The following is a 17797-nucleotide window of genomic DNA, read 5'->3' on the forward strand; positions in this document are numbered from 1 at the left end:
TGCTTTAAAAAATCTGAAATAGTAATACACAAAACACAAGGTAGAAAATGCATTAATTTGAAATGCCACAAACGAACTATATATATGCAATTTCAGGTTAAAGCAACACATACCTGGAAATTCCTCGCACCCATGGGCCATTTTGAATAGCACAAAGTCAATGGCCAATCTATTTTGTAAGTTTGCTGTTCTTAATTGTTCCTGCTCTTCATTTAGGAGAGCTGTAGCATTTGAAGACTTGTTTATACTTTTTATAACTAAACAAGCCAATTTTCTGAAATCTACAGTACTGTGCAAAAGATTTAGGCAGGTGTGAAAAAATGCTGTAAAGTAAGAATGCTTTCAAAATATATATTGTAATTGTTTATGTTTATCAATTTACAAAATGCAAAGTGGGCAAACAGAAGAAAAATCTAAATCAAATCAATATTTGGTGTGACTACCGTTTGCCTTCAAAACAGCATCAATTCTTACACTTGCACACTTTGTACACTTGCACAGAGTCAGGGATGTTGTAGGATTAGAGTCAGGTGTATGATTAACCAACTATACCAAGCAGATGCTAATAATCATCAATTTCATATGTAGGTTGAAACACAGTCATTAACTGAAACACAAACAGCTGTGTAGGAGGCTTAAAACTGGGTGAGGAACAGCCAAACTCTGCTACTAAGGTGAGGCTGTGGAAGACAGTTTCATGTCACAGGTTATACACTATGGCAAGATGGAGCCCAGCAACAAGACACCAGGTAGTTAGACTGCATCAGCAAGGTCTCTCCCAGGCAAACATTTCAAAGCAGACTGGGGTTTCAAGATGTGCTGTTCAAGCTCTTTTGAAGAAGCACAAAGAAATGGGCAATGTTGAGGACTGTAGATGCAGTGGTCGGCCAAGGAAACTTAATGCAGCAGATGGAAGACACATCATGCTTACTTCCCTTTGACATTGGAAGATGTCCAGCAGTGCCATCAGCACAGAACTGGCGGAAACCAGTGGGACCCAGGTACACCCAGCTACTGTCTGGAGAAGTCTGGCCAGAAGTGGTCTTCATGGAAGAATTGCAGCCAAAAAGCCATACCTCTGACATGGAAACAACACTAAGCAACTCAACTATGCACTAAAACATAGGAACTGGGGTGAAGAAAAATGGCAGCAGGTACTCTGGACTGATGAGTCAAAATTTGAAATATTTGGCTATAGCAGGAGGCAGTTTGTTCAGTGAAGGGCTGGAGAGTGGTACAATAATGAGTGTCTGCAGGCAACAGTGAAGCATGGTGGAGGTTCCTTGCATGTTTGGGGCTGCATTTCTGCAAATGAAGTTGCAGATTTGCTCAGGATCAATGGTGTCTTCAATGCTGAGAAATACAGGCAGATATTTATCCATCATGCCATACCATCAGGGAGGTGTGTGATTGGCCCCAAATTTATTCTGCAGCAGGACAACGACCCCAAATATATAGCCAATGTCATTAAGAACTATCTGCAGCATAAAAAAGAACAAGGAGTCCTGGAAGTGATGGTTTGGCCCCCACAGAGCCCTGATCTCAACATCATCGAGTCTGTCTGGGATTACATGAAGAGATAGAAGGATTTGAGGCAGCCTACATCCACAGGAGATCTGTGGCTAGTTCTCCAAGATGTTTCGAACAACCTACCTGCTGAGTTCCTTCAAAAACTGTGTGCAAGTTTACCTAGAAGAATTGATACTGTTTTGAAGCCAAAGGGTGGTCACACCAAATATTGATTTGATTTGGGTTTTTCTTCAATTTGCTCACCTTGCATTTTGTAAATTGATAAACATAAACAATTATAATATATATTTTTGAAAGCATTCTTACTTTATAGCATTTTTTCACACCTGCCTAAAACTTTGCACAGTACTGTAGATAAGCACAGGTTGCTAGACCTGGTGTTCCAATTAGGGATATGAGCCACCCAGAGTCACCCGCTGGGGGGAGATGGGAGGCATACAAATTTAATAATAAATAAATATAGCAAGCCCATAAACATCTCTGGTATTCAACAGCCCTACGTGGTCATCACAGGTGCTATCAAGTGGCAGGCCCTCTATACGATATCTGTGCACTTGCCTGGGTTTGTGATGAGTGTAATTTTGAACCAGTGGTACTGCATGAAGTTAAACGCCCAACTCCACAGGGGCCTCCCAAGGAATGTGCTGGGAAATATGAAAAGGCAAAGTTTCTACACAATAGATACCAGCCCTTTGGTAAGTAGCAGGGAACTTTTATAGAATTAAGCTTCATTACCTCTGAGCATTTTTCAAGAGCTGGTAGAGAAAGGCCTGTCTGCGGCCTCTAAAAACTTGCTTCTTTCACCCAAAGATAGATTTTCCTCACAAGTGATCACTTTACAAAAGAAAAACTGAGTTCCATACACCAGGTCTGCAATTAAAGCAAAGCACACTTTTCAATGTCTAAGATCCATCCCACACACACTCTCTAATTTTCCCAAGCTCCTTTTTCGATAACAAACAGAAGTTTTTGGAATGACACCATTTTCATTCCTAGTCAAACAAAATTGTTTTCTATCTCAAATGAAAGTTCTGCACTGGAGTCTGGCTTCATAAATAGTTGATAGATCAAGTCCATTATTCCAAAACATAGTATGTTGTATTGTGCAAGGGCACACATTCAAAAAGGAAAAAGTGGGAGAACAAGATGTGGGTGCGGCCTAGCACTCAGATTAAATTGCATCAAGAGGGTTGAGCACAATTATGCCTTTCGCAAGAGAGTGAATTTCACATAGATCTATCTGCTGAAGATGCACAAGTAGTGGACAATTTGTCTCCTTACTAGCATGCAGAAGAACAAAAAGGAGAAAAGAGATGAACTGTTCTATAATGAACTGGGAGGGGGAACTGACAAGACAAATGTAATGGGCTATAATATAGTGTAAGCGACTAAGCTTTCAGCAGGAAGTAGCTTCCTCCTCCTCCCAAACTTTAAAATTGCTGGGCCTTCTTGGCAAGCTACTTTTCACTCACCTAATTCATCTACAATGTAGAGATCATACACTGGCCTGCTCTACAGGACTATATAAAGACTACTGTAGAAAACATAAGAATCTGCTTTCTCATTTTGAGGAAATGAAAGAAAATTCCAGAAACATGAGAAGCCCATTACTAAACCTAATATATTTAAAAGACACTAAATACAAAATTGGCAAATTAATTTTTCATCATCAATTAATACTGAACTCTAATTCCAAGGTTCTTAATAAGAAGAAAACAATTATGATCAGGCCAAATACCTTCTATGTATTTAAGAGAACAAAGATAAATCCAAGAGTGGGCAATTGAGCCTCAGAGGTGAATCTGGTCCACAACCCCTTTCTATGGCTCCCAGTCTTCTCTAGTCATCATTGTCAAAAACTGGCAGCATGTGCTTGCTGTTTTCAGGAAAGAAACACATCAAAACTGCCACATACAGCTTTAAATAGATTTAACATGGCAGTTTAAACTAGTACCAACAAACCCTCCCAAGAGAGAAAAGGCGAAAACCTTTTGCTACCCCTAAAGACAGGGTCTCCACTTTTGCATCATCATCTCACACCCTAGGGCCTTTTAAATGTTCCTGGCCATCAAAAGGTTGTATGTTAATGTTGTAATACTTGCAAAATAACATTTCCCTGTAGATCCAAACTTGTTGCATATGGAAAGGAGGTGTATACCAGTGCTTAAGCAAACCATGACTGAACAAGAACCCCAAAGAGACAGGGTCACCTGTTTTCTCTTTGTGATGTTCATTTTTCCTCCTCTGCTTTTATGACACTGTTTGCTAACTCTCTCCATTCCTGTGCAGTTGGGTGGAACAATGTGCTTTTGCCAGAAATATAAATGGCTTGTTCACAGAGGGCTTCTCAACTCAGGCCTAGAGCCAAGATTGTCCATCCCAGTTATATTCCACTTTCTCCAATGGAATGCTCTCTAGACATGTTAAGACTTCCAGAATTATGGTCCTGATACATCTGGAAGGCATCAGGTCAGAAGCTGTTATACACTAACAGTGAATAACACAATTTTTGTCTGTGTAGATTCTAACATAGCCAAAGAAACCCATTCATAAATAAGAGGCTTTGAGAAATCCTAAATGTTGCAGAAGTCCAAAATGTCTTTCAAAATAATCCATTACTCAGGAAATTCACCTGTGACTCTTTAAGACACTTGGTTGTGACATGCCCAATTTACTAGGTTTTTAAAAAAAAAAATACTTTTATTAAAAGTATTGTTATCAGATGTTTCAGGTGAAAAAAGATTCACAGAGAAGTTTATGATCTAAAGGATCTGACACAAGAGGAGAGGAGAGGGGTGGGAATGGAGGAGGATCCATGATCCTCAAAAGCATATGCAACAATGCATATGCTAAACATTAAGATGCCACAAGAGTCTTTATTATATTTGCTGCATGAGACTTACATCAGACCGGAGGGGGGTAGTCTTTCATAGCAAATATATTAAGAACCTTGTGGCACCTTAATTAAGACATGTCACTGTTGTCAGGATGGATCAAAGCAAACTTCCTACATGTGCTGCTTGGTCAATGCACATACAGCATCACCCTCTCTCATGTTCTTTTCTGAGAGGCTAAGGGAAGGTTCCTTGACCTTGTGCTTTACATTCCCAGAATAAAAACAAGAAGCTAAGTGAGGTGAAGTTGATCTGCCCCTCACCCCAAAGCTTTTCCTGGGTGCCCAGATGCTTTTTCTTGACCAAAATCTAGAGACCTCTATATCAACTCACATTCACACTGGCATTTTATTACAAATATGTGGGACTATGTTTATGACAGCCTATTCTATACTGAACCCACAGACTGTAAAGGTCTCCTAAATTGTTCTATTTCTTGTGTTGGATCAAATGACCCACAGCTACATCTCTCACACCTCTTCACAACAAATATATTGGAGAAACTGTAACATCAGTGCACTAATAAAGGTAAAAAAAAGTAAAGACATCTTCAAATCAAGTTTGACTCCTGGTGACTACATGGACACATTCATACAGTTTTCCTGGCAATAATGTGGAAATGGTTTGCCTCCACCTTCTTCTGGAGTACTTTTCAACTACAGTCCTGGAGATCCCTGGTGTCATCTACCCAAGCAGTAAACTAATTCTGGTCATGCTTAGCTTCTGAGCTCAAAGTCAGCCAATGCTACCACCTGGTGAGACTTACCAGAAGGGTGGGGAAAGAAATGGAGCAAAGAAAATGGCAACAATATATTGAAATCACCAAAACACATGGGTTGCTACAAAGTTTTTTAGAGGCAGATAATTAAGAATGGAACTACTGTACTGTATTCCGTTTCACTGCAGAAGAATTTTGGCTAGGAAAGCTACTTTTAAAAAAACATGCTGGAGGAAGGAATGGTGAAATGGGAACAAGGTCTTACATACTGTCTTAACACATTCCATAGATGTGGCCTCATGTGCTTCTAACACATGTAACAGCATGACTGCCCCCATTACAACTTGAAGTGCTACTTAATACTACATCTTGTGAAAGCAAAAATACATGTTTGAAAATAGAAGTTACATTTTCTTTTAAAACTGCCTGTTCAAATTTCACTTGTTAAATGCAGCTGTAGATTAGCTTTAAGTTTATATCCAACCTTTAGGAAAACATTAAAAAAAACCCAATTCTCCACCATTCCAATTCTCACCCAGCAACAGCTTAAAAGCAGGAAACACCTGGCAAGAAGCCACCTTCTGCCAAGTGCTCAAATCGCTCAAACTTTTGTTGGGTTCACAACTGCACTTGGGCTGGTCACAATCGTTACTGGGCTTGTGCTGTTAGCAGTCTCACCAGACCAGTCTTGCAGCTTTCACTATCTACCAGCAAAAAAACTGCCAAAATGCAGTTCAGGTTTAGTACTGTAGCCAAAAATTATTTTCCGACCAAAGCCTAGGATATACTACTCATCTTCTCTCTGGCAGTCACTCTTAAATCGGTGTCTCAAATTAGCTTTGGCATTTTCTTGTACTTCATACTTTTAATATTTTAAAATTGTTTATTGATTATGTTTATCATTTAATAATTTTATTATTCAAGTTTTTGTGCAGTGTTATGGCGTCTAGCAGGCAGGCACATACAAACTAATTATTAATTGTAAACAATAAGACACAGGTTTAATGTACATGTTCAAGATGAGAAGCTTAAAAAACTACTATTGGACATGGACTGGTTTTAGATACTTCAGGTATATGGCAAAGAATACATATATAAGTGCCTCATACTCAGGGGAGTCTCTTGATTGCAGCAGGTAAACAAATCTGAATAAATAAATACTTCTACTTTTTTTTTAAAGTGCTTTAAAGCTTAAAGACATACAAGACAGACATATATGCATATCTAGTCTATTTTTCTCTTTTCCATATGTACAAATGCTGCTTTTGATATCAGAGCACAGATTGTTAATTTAAATTATAACCCACCTTGCCACTTAAAAGAATGCTCAGGGCAAGAAACAAAGTATAGAAAAAAAAGAAAGTATAATTAAAGTAGTTAATCCAAATAAAAACATATCAATAACATCCATCAGATTAAAACAAGTTTCATTTATAAAAGTATAAACTCTAAAATTTGTCACAATAAAGACCTCTTAGATTGCTTGCAAAAGGACAGTGAAGTTGGTGCTAAATTTTATCTCACTGGCAGAAACCAGCTACACCTTGAAGCAGCCTCCAACAAGACCCTTTCTCATGGTCCAGCCCAATGTCCTTGAGCATACATGAGAAAACGAGATGTCTCTCTCCAGAATCAGATCTGAAGTTGATCTGCTTGCACAGAAAATACTCTCTTTCAAATTTCCTGGTTCTAGATTACAGGAAGCTCTTTGAATTATGCTTGCAAATAGTCTGGTAGCTGACCCACTCAAACTCTTTGGGTCCCTCTTCTGTGCCCCTTTTTCTAAGTATAGCCTGCAACTGAAATGCCATGAGAAACAGGTTTTTCTTCAACAGCACCTCAATTGTGAAATCTTCTTTCAGGAAAGGTGTGCACACAGTATCTATTTTAAATGTCAATGTTATTTTCTCAAGCTTTTAAATTTTATTCTTTACTGCAGTTTTATTGCAATCATTTTATTTTGTGAAGACTTTTTTTTAACATGACTATACCTGATCATTGCTGCAGTGTATTAAATTTTAATCCCTCATTTCAAGCTATTTGTTCTGATTTTACATTTTCTGTTCAATTCTACACCTCCTTGCTGCTTTCTGATACCAACCCTGCTACTGTATACTCATATAATGTTGCCAGATTCTGCGCAGCAGCGATTAAAATTTGTCAGATGATGACCCATAAACTAATCTAAATGAGCATCTAGTTTGTCATACTAGAGTGCTTTCTAATTTGATATAGTCTGCCACATACTAGCCTTTATGTCTCCCTACAACCATCTGATACTCCTACCCCTCCTTTTAGATTTTTTTAGACTCTAGTTTTTATATATACTTTCTTTTTTAATATATGTTTAATATCTTCTAGCTTTTCATAATTTTTCTTTTAGATCCCTTTTATATCTTTTAGCTTTTTATTATTATTTTTCTGAAGTATTTTCTATGCTTTTTAAACTGACTATACCCTGCCTTCCTTAGGTTGGTCTTTGACTGTAATAAAGATTTGATTTGATACATTTTCTGTCTGTTGCATCTCAATCTATCTTTTTATTTTGATTGTTTTTACTTTGCACATCAACCAGATAAATCTCCCTACTGGATGGCTGATAAACTGAATGAATTGACAAATTAAATAATAAAAGAAAAAATCTGGGGTCTTCAGATGCTAACTCTGATATAAGACATTCAAGATAGTTTCCACTGAAAACAAAACATCTGATAGCAATAAAATGCATGGAGATGACAGCCAGCTGAATCATACCAGGTTTTCAATATGCAGAACTTGTTCCTCTCACCTTCACAGCCCCTCAAGCAACATACATATCCTCAGTTTTAGTTTTCAAAAACTTGCAGCTAACTAGACTAGTTTTACAAGAGCAAGCCCATACACATAATATGTTATAACATGACTTATGATTCCTATTCCCTATCATAACTTTAAAAACAAAGCACTGATTTAACAGCATAAGAAACAGTCATGGCAACAGCAGCCCAACTACAGATGCCTTAAGTCTTGATGTGTTTCTTCCAATACTGGAGTAATTTCCACATTGTTTGAAGTTGGCTGATAATGTGATCACTTGGTGCAAATATTTCCTCCAGACAATCAGACAGGAAAACTTCCAGAGATTGGAAGAAAGCCAGTTTTCTTTCCTATCAGAAATGTGGTATGTGTTGGGAAGCAGGATACTATGTATACACACAAGAAAGGCTTGCCACAAAATGTTGCAGCACAGAAGATCCTGATCACAACACCTTGCTCACCATGTTTTGCATCATCTACCTCCCTTCTTGGGCACATTATGTCCTCAATAAACTATTTTGCGGATTAGGTGCTCTTCCCACTTAACGCAATGGGATTTCTTTTATTTCTGTACTCCTGAATTTCCTCAATGTTTGCTGAAACTTCTTTCTCATGCGCTGTGACAACTTTACTTTATACATACCAACTCCTGAAGAATTACCATGGCTATCAATTTAGATGATGTAACCAACTTATATGGTTTGCCACTTGCTTCTCAAAAGACAGCTTGAAACTTCTATCTAAAACTAAGGTATACGGAATCCCAAACTTCCCTAATTATCAAGTTTACTGCACTCTAAAATGTAGGTTATATTTACCATTTTTACTAATCTTTTTTCTCTGTTGCTTAAAGTACTGTAACTGCATCTTTTTATAAAAATAACAGGGAAGGAGAAAAAGATAAGAGATCTGTACTCATTTACTGGTGCAGTGAATGTTTAAAAATCCAAGACAGCTTTAGGCTCACCTTATCTTTGTTGCCATCTGCTTATCCAGTTGTCCATCCTGTAAATTGGCTGAATTTTATACTAGCAAAATGGATGTAGGGATCTCCGTGGTGAAAGAAAAGGCAGTCAACAGAAATATTTTTCCCCTACAATACTTACCTCCCTTGGACGAGCGTTTCCATGTACATTTGGCATAGGAATTAGGGAAGATATGACAGCATTCTTCAACTATCCAAAATATGTCATATAGAAGATATTCGTGACCTTTCTCTCCCTCTCCCACCAGAATGCAATGCATGAAATAATGGATTTAAGTTAGGCTAAACTTGATTGAATTCTGGAAAAGAACTTCTTAATAGGAAGTACAGTTTGACAGTGGAACCAATTACTAAGAAAATTGGTGGGTTCCCCTTCATTGGATGTGTTCTAGCAGAAGCTAGACAGTCATCTCTAGGACTGCTTTAATTTACATTCCTGCACTGAGCAGGGAACTGGATTCAATGACCTAAATGCCCCAAGTCTATGAAACTATGATGCTGGGAGACTAAGAAGGGAAGCAAATAAGAATGAAACATCCATATTTGTGCCCATATCTACACTTACTGGTTTTTCTCTGCTCTCCTCAGTCACTATGTAGCACAACAGCAGCCAAGATTCCTTGCTCAATCTTTGCTAAACTTGTAGAAATTAGTTATTTTCCCTTTTGATAATTCACCAGACAATGTAAAAAGTGACAGGTCTAATGCAGGACAAGCTTGTGTTTGTCATCTGGCAAAAAGGAACCCGATCAACAACAAGGAGGAAAAGAAAAAAATACAATAAAATCACTCCAATGCTCTCAATGGGTGAATTTATATACACTTTCATCTGAGAAACATCATCAAATTCTGAAACTCCTCTCTTTTCCATGTCAGCAACACTTCTAGAAAGTAAATGCAGTCTATTCTCATATACCACATGTTTATACAGCCCGAATTTGCTCATATACAGGCACAATAGCGGACAATGTTTGTACAGCACAAAACTTGCTCACTTATACACAATTTTTCCAAGTTTCAATTTTGTACTAATAAGAAATGGCAGGAAACTTGGCAATCACCACCCAGTTAAACGCAACCAGTTGCTGCTTTGTTTATTGCTCACTCAAGTCAGTTACCACAAGTGAGCTATTTGTTAGTGTCTATTGCACGTCATTCCTCATTTTTTGATATTATTACTGCTTAAGTATGCTTTACCCCATATCCTCCTGAGTAAAGTAACTGAAGGGAAGATGCCAAAGAATCTTGCTGGTGATAAAATTTCAGGTGGAGGGAGGGAGGCAGGCAGGCAGAGGCAGGCCGGCTGGCCAGCCAGCCAGCCAACCAGCCACCTAGCTTTACTGATTGAGGAAAAGTTTGAAATCCTGAAGCATTTTGAAAAAAACATGTGACATCATGTATGGGGTGACATTACAGAGAATCAGAAGAAATGCTGAGAAAATAAAAGCAATTTTATTAGCAGTAGCAAGTAAAACAAGTCTATTAGAACAAGACATAAAGAACTGGAAGAGATGGAACATCTATTAAGATAGAAGATCAGATAAAGAATAGACTGGAGCAAGTGACAAAAGAGAAAGTGTTAGCATTATATGAAAACCTTGGGGGGGGGAAGCTGAAAATCCTAAAGCAGTGCTTTCCTCAACTGTGTAAGTACTTTATTTACTTTACTTTAGGATCATTTACCGCGTTTGGTAATGTTTGGGTTACAAATGTGTTTTCACTATTGAGCAGTGTGGCTCTAATCCTATTTTTTTCCATAAACTCTGTTACTTGTATTGCACAATTTTGCATAGCACAAAGATTTATAGGAGCCCAACTATCATGATATATGAGAACTAACTACATTGTCACACTGTCCCGTACCAAGCTGATTCACAAGTTGGGGGTCCTCCTGGACTCACAGCTCTTGGTGGAAAACCAATTGGAAACCATGTCCCAGGCGGCTCTGACTGATGTGCCAACTGCAGTCTTTCCTAGAACAAGAAGCACTGAAGATGATTGCTCATGTCCTTGTCATCTTACCACTGGATTACTGTAATTTTCTTTGTATGGAGCTGCCCTTGAAAATCACCTGGAACCTTCAACTGGTGCAACATGTAGCGATCTGTGTACTTATGGGGCAGTCTTGTTACTATCATATAACACCACTGCTGCTGCTGGAGCTGCACTGCACTGTACTGTACTTCTGGTGAATGTGTGCAGTCACAAAACAGTGTTGAGATTGCTCCCTATTACTTCCTTCTAATGCTCCAGAATGCTTCTTTCCATCCCGCCACCTTTTTTCAAATCTTTGTCTTTTTTGACAGATGCACATGCTTAAAATGCACTGGAAGCAACCATCCAGTATTTTTATTTGCTAAGAATGCTTATAGAGATTGTGTGAGGTCTATAGGTATTTCTATAAATAATTATGGAGACTATTATTTTGCTTTCTAAAATGCTATCCTCTATTTAATTTTTTCATTGGAAAAAATCCAGAAAATTAATATCAGGTGGAGTAGAAGGATTTACAGGTGCTAAGAGAAGGCCTCACAAATTCCACACTGACTATTACAAACTAGACAAATTAAAATCAAGTTAAATGCATGTTAAATGATAGATTTTCTGAGTCTCATTATTTAAACATCTTGATTTGCAGCTGACTTTTACTTGCAGATAATTTGACAACACAATCTTGCAACACAGACCTTAATTATAAATGTCTTTTTGGAAGCACTTCAGATGAAACTTTTCACATTGGGGAAAAGAACTTCATCTTGGGAGAGCAGAATAATATGCTTATAAAAGAAAATGCTGTAAAATATTTTTTAAGAAATATGAGCATAAGAAGGATAAACTACACAAGCATTGGAAATATTTTTATAATCTATTTAGAAATTTAGAAATTCTATCCAGTGCTATTTCAGAGTAAATATTGTCAGAGTACCATTGTCAAAGCCTCAAATGAAAAATACAAAACATAAAGTATTTGTTGACAAATGATACTGGCAAAATCTGTATTTAAATGGCCTGAAAAATTCTTAATATTTTATGATCATTGGCTAGATATTGGGTGAGCTTCTGTGATGTCATAGAAACTAGCAACACATCAGCACAGTGAAAAGATAAAGAGAAATTACACTGTGTTCTTCTTGTAAGGACTTCTGGCCTTCTCAAAAATGAACTTCTAAATTCAAACTGCAGATTGCCTCCTTTTTCCAAGGAGCATAACAGATGGAAAGAGGTCTTAGAGAGCAAATGCAGTACTTCATAAAATCTATAGTTACTCTGCAATTAACAGAACTACTAGCAATTGTTAATCTGACCAGGTACACACTGGAGAAAGTATACCAGATCTTAAGACAAGACTCCAGAATAATTGGAATACTCAATCTGTTTTCTCATTTCACCCACAACACACAAGGTATTAATAGCAGCTGTCAACTTTTTAAAAAAATAATGATGTACTTCAATATTTATCTTATAGAGTCACATGTAAAAATAATATTTAAATAAGCTTCAGGAATCCAACAGATTTCATATATGATTACTATATATTGGCTCAAAATACTGAATCCTCGTGTAAAAGAAAGGCCAGAGAAAACAAAATCAATACTCCATTATAATAAGAAATAGGAGATGTTCTAGGCTGGTCCAATGTTATTTTTATTTAAGTTGCCTTACATGAAAAAAACAAAGCCTTTTGCATTCATTCCAATTATACATATAAACAGAGTGAGAATGAGATAATTTACTCTTCTTGAAGAGTAAATTTCATGGGATAGTTGTCTAAATTATTCCCAGTGAAGAAACCATACCCAGCAACCAAATATAAAGGCTCTTGCTGTTTATGTGTCAGAAGGTTACATAGAACAATATGCTCCAGTTGTAAAGTTAAGAAAAAGTTTAGTCGCCGTGACCTAGACACCCAGAATTTGTTGAGCCCACAAACACATTCCTTGATACCCATGAAGCTCCCTGTTCCACCTGACATTTTAGATCTTTCAAAAACTCTAATTAAAAAAACAGAAGCTTGCATGCTCTACAGCAAAGTGCCAGCCTCTTTTATCATCTTCATTTCTGAGAATACCTTTGAATCACAGATGGTCCAACATTTTTTTAGAAAATAAAAGGGACACTATAAGTGGCTTTGTCTGAAAGAACACTACTGTAGTTCAAAAAACCGAAAGGAAGCAGAGGTAATAGCATCCTCTAGAAGAAGGAGCTGGAGTGTGTGACAAGTAGCATTCTGGTAAATTGGCATATTGAAACTATTAAGTGTCTCCCCCCCACCATGGCTGCCATTTTGTAAATGGGAAAGTATCTCCAGAAGCCATTTTATAAGTACATCCACAAAGTGGGGGTTCGCAAGGTAGAAATTCTGGATTTGCAGTCCCAATGCATTTGTAGCATACCAATTTGCAAAAAGCTTTCCTAGATCAAGCTTTGATAATTTATGCAGCATACAGTCCCCAAGATTAAGGTTGCTACAAGAACTTCCCTGCAGAAACAGATTTTATTTTTTTAAGTCTTCATCTCAGATAACATTTTAGATACAACTGAAATGGATACAAGTAAGACATTATTGGGTTAATTATCTTGTTTTTCACCAAAATGTGGTAAATCAGAGATCTATATAGAGCTCTATTTTCAGTGTAGCCAACAGTCACTGGCATAAAACTATCTGCTATTAAGTACTATAATCTTCAATTATAAAACAAACTGCCATTAGGCTTTCTGAATTGACAGCCACAAGCATATCCCAAGACAGTTTATTCGATAAAGTCAGTTGTCACTACACTGCATTCTTACACACATAGATGAATAAGATCAAATTGATTGATACTGATTGATAAGTGATTATAAACCAGTGGTGTATAAACTTTTTCAGACTAAGGGCAGCATTTGGCCTTTGATCACATCCCAAATCAGGGGGTGCAGCCAGGATAAATTCGATATGATTGAATTTAAAGTTAACTAAAATTAAACAAATTAAAGATAACTAATATAGTCCTCATATGCATTATTTTCCCATCCTATTAAACTAAAGATTACAATTCAACAAAAACTTTTGGAGGGGCAACCCCAAGAATTAGGAGGGGGGTACTGAATGTACGCATATGCAAATACTCCTCTTAGAGCAAGCTTTGTGTACTAAACAAATATAATCTGGTTTTATTATTTATGACCTGTCCACATTTATACTATGTTAGGAAGGTTTCTTCTTCTGAGAAATATTATAGGAAAAAAAAAACATACTTTATTGGCTCAAGCTTATCTTCAAGGCTGAGGGTGGATTGGGACTCACGTCTGAAGTTCTATTTCTCTCCCTCCCTTCCTCCAAGTCCATTCTCTATATCAGAGTTTCTCAACCTTGGCAGCTTTCAGATGGGTGGACTTCAACTCCCAGAATTCCCAAGCCAGCTGTTGCTGGCTTGGCAATTCTGGGAGTTGAAATCCACCCATCTGAAAGCTGTCAAGGTTGAGAAACACTGCTCTATATGGTTTATTACACTGGCTATTTAGTCAAATCACCAAAGCATATAAAGACAGGCATCGCTGGTGACAAGAGTGGAATATGCCCTCATCTGGGGGTCCATCAAAACTCAAGGTTCTCTGTTCAGCACTGGAAACTTTTTACAAAAATTGTGGCAATTCAAATAAAATAACAATTTAAAGGATCCCTTACTAAGGTTTTTGTTTCAGTTAATCATATATTTCATACCTCTTCAAAGTACTTATATGTTCCACTTCCATATTAGTCTAAAAATAATCACAATGTTCATCCACACATTGCAGAACTGTGAATTACTGCAAAATATTAAAATAAAACACAACAAGAATTCCTTCACTACTTACATTAACCATCCTCAACAATAATATTTTCCCCCAACATGACACTTTGCCTAAATCAATACATATTGCAGAACGAACAAAAAAAGTATTTCACTATGTAGGGATCACGTTTTTGTAAACTGTTCCCAAAACGGAAAGTCAATAAAAATGAATCTTCCACAGATTTTAAACAGCATATAAAGGTGTCATGATAAATGAATGAGGTTACCATGGTAAATGAGTATATTCAGATCTTTCAACCATTGAGTAGCTTTTCCACTGAAAGCATTTTATACTATTTCCTCCCTCCAAAAAAGTCCTTGAATTTCAACCTATTGTAAAATACAAAGCAGGCTTGGCCCTGACTGGTCCTGGGTGAGAGACAATCCAAAAATATCAGGACTGTAAACTGGACTGGGAATTTTTTAAAAAAAATCCTAGAAAGCTATCGCAAATCACTTCAGTAAGTCGTTGAAGTGGGGCTGGACTCAAAAGAGATTTTACCCTCCCTTGCCCCACTAACTGGCCTGCAAAAAACATTTTCCTTCAGCAAGGACTTAAATACATAATTCTAAAAATGCTGCAAGTTTTGTTTTTAAAGCAATAATAGTATTTTAATCCATACTATTACAAAGCCTCCTTTTTTTATACTTATGTGATTTTTGCAACTATTTCAGGCCTTATCTTAAAGCATCTTATATAGAAGAGAAGTCTTTATATTACTGTTTCCAAATCAAGTTCACTTATTAAAATCCATTGCAAAACTGATCCTGGTGCATTTCTAGTTCATCTTTTATTTATTAGATTTACATCCTGTCTTCTGTACAGGAGCTCAAGACAGTGTACATAGTGCTGCCTCCTCCTATTTTTCCCCACAACCACGATCCTGTTAGGTAGGTTTGGCTAAGTCACTCAGTGTGCTTCCATGGTTGAGGGAGCACTACAAACTGGGGTCTCCCTGCTCCTAGCCATCAATTAAACTTTGCAGGCCTGCAAAACACATCCTACTGCAGCCAATGGTAAGTTTCCCATCAACTGCTCCTAAAAATAAATATTACAGCCTGAAAACTTTCTGACTAATATGGGCTTACAGACATCTTTAAAGCTTCCTGAAAGAGAGGAAAATGAGTAACTGGAAATAAGGTAACACAAAAACAGCAAGTTACTTTTTATATGAAAACTATTTATAAAGTTAGCCCATCTTTTGACCTTGTAGCTGTTTCTAAGAGATTTGTTAGGAAATAACAAAGATCTGAATATACTACTTCAAAAAGCAAACAAGCATATCTATCATTGCCTCAAAACAATGGGAAGTCAACTGTGTGCGTCTTACAGCCCCAGCGCTTCTTTCTGACAATTTATATACCAGCGACTTCAACAGCTATCTATTCCAACAATAAGAACAAGGCTAAATTCAAGTTGGAATTCTCAACTTCAACAGCATTTATTCAGCCAAACAACAGAAGCCTTCTTAATATGGCTTTGGGGTTAAAACAAAATAAACAATGGTTCTCTGCTGCATAAATTTCCAGAGGGCCTTAGCTGTGTTGAGCAGTTACAGCAAAAACAACAGAGAGTCCTGTAACACCTTATACGCAAACAATTTCATTAAAGCACAAGCTTTCATGGAATAGAGTCCACCTGGATCAGACACATGGAACATCGCCTTGAGAGAGAAGTATTATATATGCATCCATGTCAGTGGAGAGGGAGGGAAAGAGGGTAAGAAAAGGAGAGGTCAGAGGAAAATGAAATTTATAAAGTGGACATTGAAGTATTATCCATACACAGTAACTATAGGAAAGTCTTGATCTTACAGATCTCAATCGGTGGACTTTGGATTCAACAGACAAAATCAGAATTTCAATTTTTACCTAGATTTTATACATTTATAAAATTTATAATTTTTAGATTTAGCATATGCTCAACATCCCATTCACCTCTAACAGACACTCCTTCCTCCTGCCTAAAATCAGTAATTTACTATATTAGCAAAAAAAAACCTGCTGGGTTGTGAGATGCTCATTATTTTGATTGATGTGCTGACTAATGCATACAGTGTGATCACAAACCTTGGTCCTTTTTGATATGGCTTAAAGCTGGCTTATAACCATACCTGTTTGAAGGCTATTAACCACTGTTCCCTGTTCAGACATAGTGAAAAGCTATGTTCAAGGACTTGTCAATTTCTTTTTCCACTTATGCAAAGGAAGAAGCACAATGGCACAAAGGTGCCTATTATTTGTAGATATTCTGGTGCATTAATTCAGAATATGATTTTTCAAATAACTCGGGATGTGATGAAAACCTTGGTTCTTGAATTAGAGAAGATAAGAATTCCAATGGAATACCCCAGTATTAATAAAATGTTCCTCTACTATGTAAATGGTTTCCAAACTATTCATCTTACAGTCTGTTCTGAAGGTGGGAAGGGCTTTGATCAGAAAAACACTCCCCTGCACATCATAACAAAACTTATGAGAGCACTTAAAATGCTCTCAACAAACAAACACTAGACAATCTTAGTATTCTAACATATACACAGCCATGAAGCTATTTCCTTTCAAACCACCATCATTCACTCTACGTCTGCACACTTGTTTCTCCTTGCAAACCATCCTTGCCTTCATCATGTTTGTATTCCACTGCATATATTGCCTTTAGTCCTTTAAACTTCTCATCTTTTCTTTCTTCCAGGATTTCATCAGCTCCATACAATCATAACTTTCTTGGTCTTTGCCTTCTTCTTAATACATTCACCTATTTAATATGTTTGTGATTTGATTCTCATTCACTCTCTCTATTTGACCAAACCACACCAACATATTTCTGTACTAATAATTCACTTTTGTATTTAATCCACATTCATTCATTCAGCACTTAACTCATTCTTGATCTTACCTGTTCTTGTCTTACCACACACACTTAAGTACTCCATTCCTTTTTCATTCAACTTATTTTTATATTTGCCCTGCCATCACCAATGCTCACTTCCATATAACAAAATAAGCAGAAGCACATTCTTATCCACATTTTTGCTTCTATAGGCAAACATTCAGA

General features: G+C 37.1%; 1 protein-coding gene across 4 annotated transcripts in view; it reads right to left on the reverse strand.

Annotated features, from left to right (window-relative positions):
- Positions 1-17797, reverse strand: part of RCOR1 (REST corepressor 1) — a 140617-nt gene that overhangs the window by 70012 nt on the left and 52808 nt on the right. The gene's annotated exons all lie outside the window — the stretch shown is intronic.

This window comes from Python bivittatus, unplaced genomic scaffold, assembly GCF_059951505.1.
Source record: "Python bivittatus isolate LINGU-HERP-01145 unplaced genomic scaffold, Pbiv_v1 ctg000580_np1212, whole genome shotgun sequence".
Taxonomy (NCBI): Eukaryota; Metazoa; Chordata; class Lepidosauria; order Squamata; family Pythonidae; genus Python; species Python bivittatus.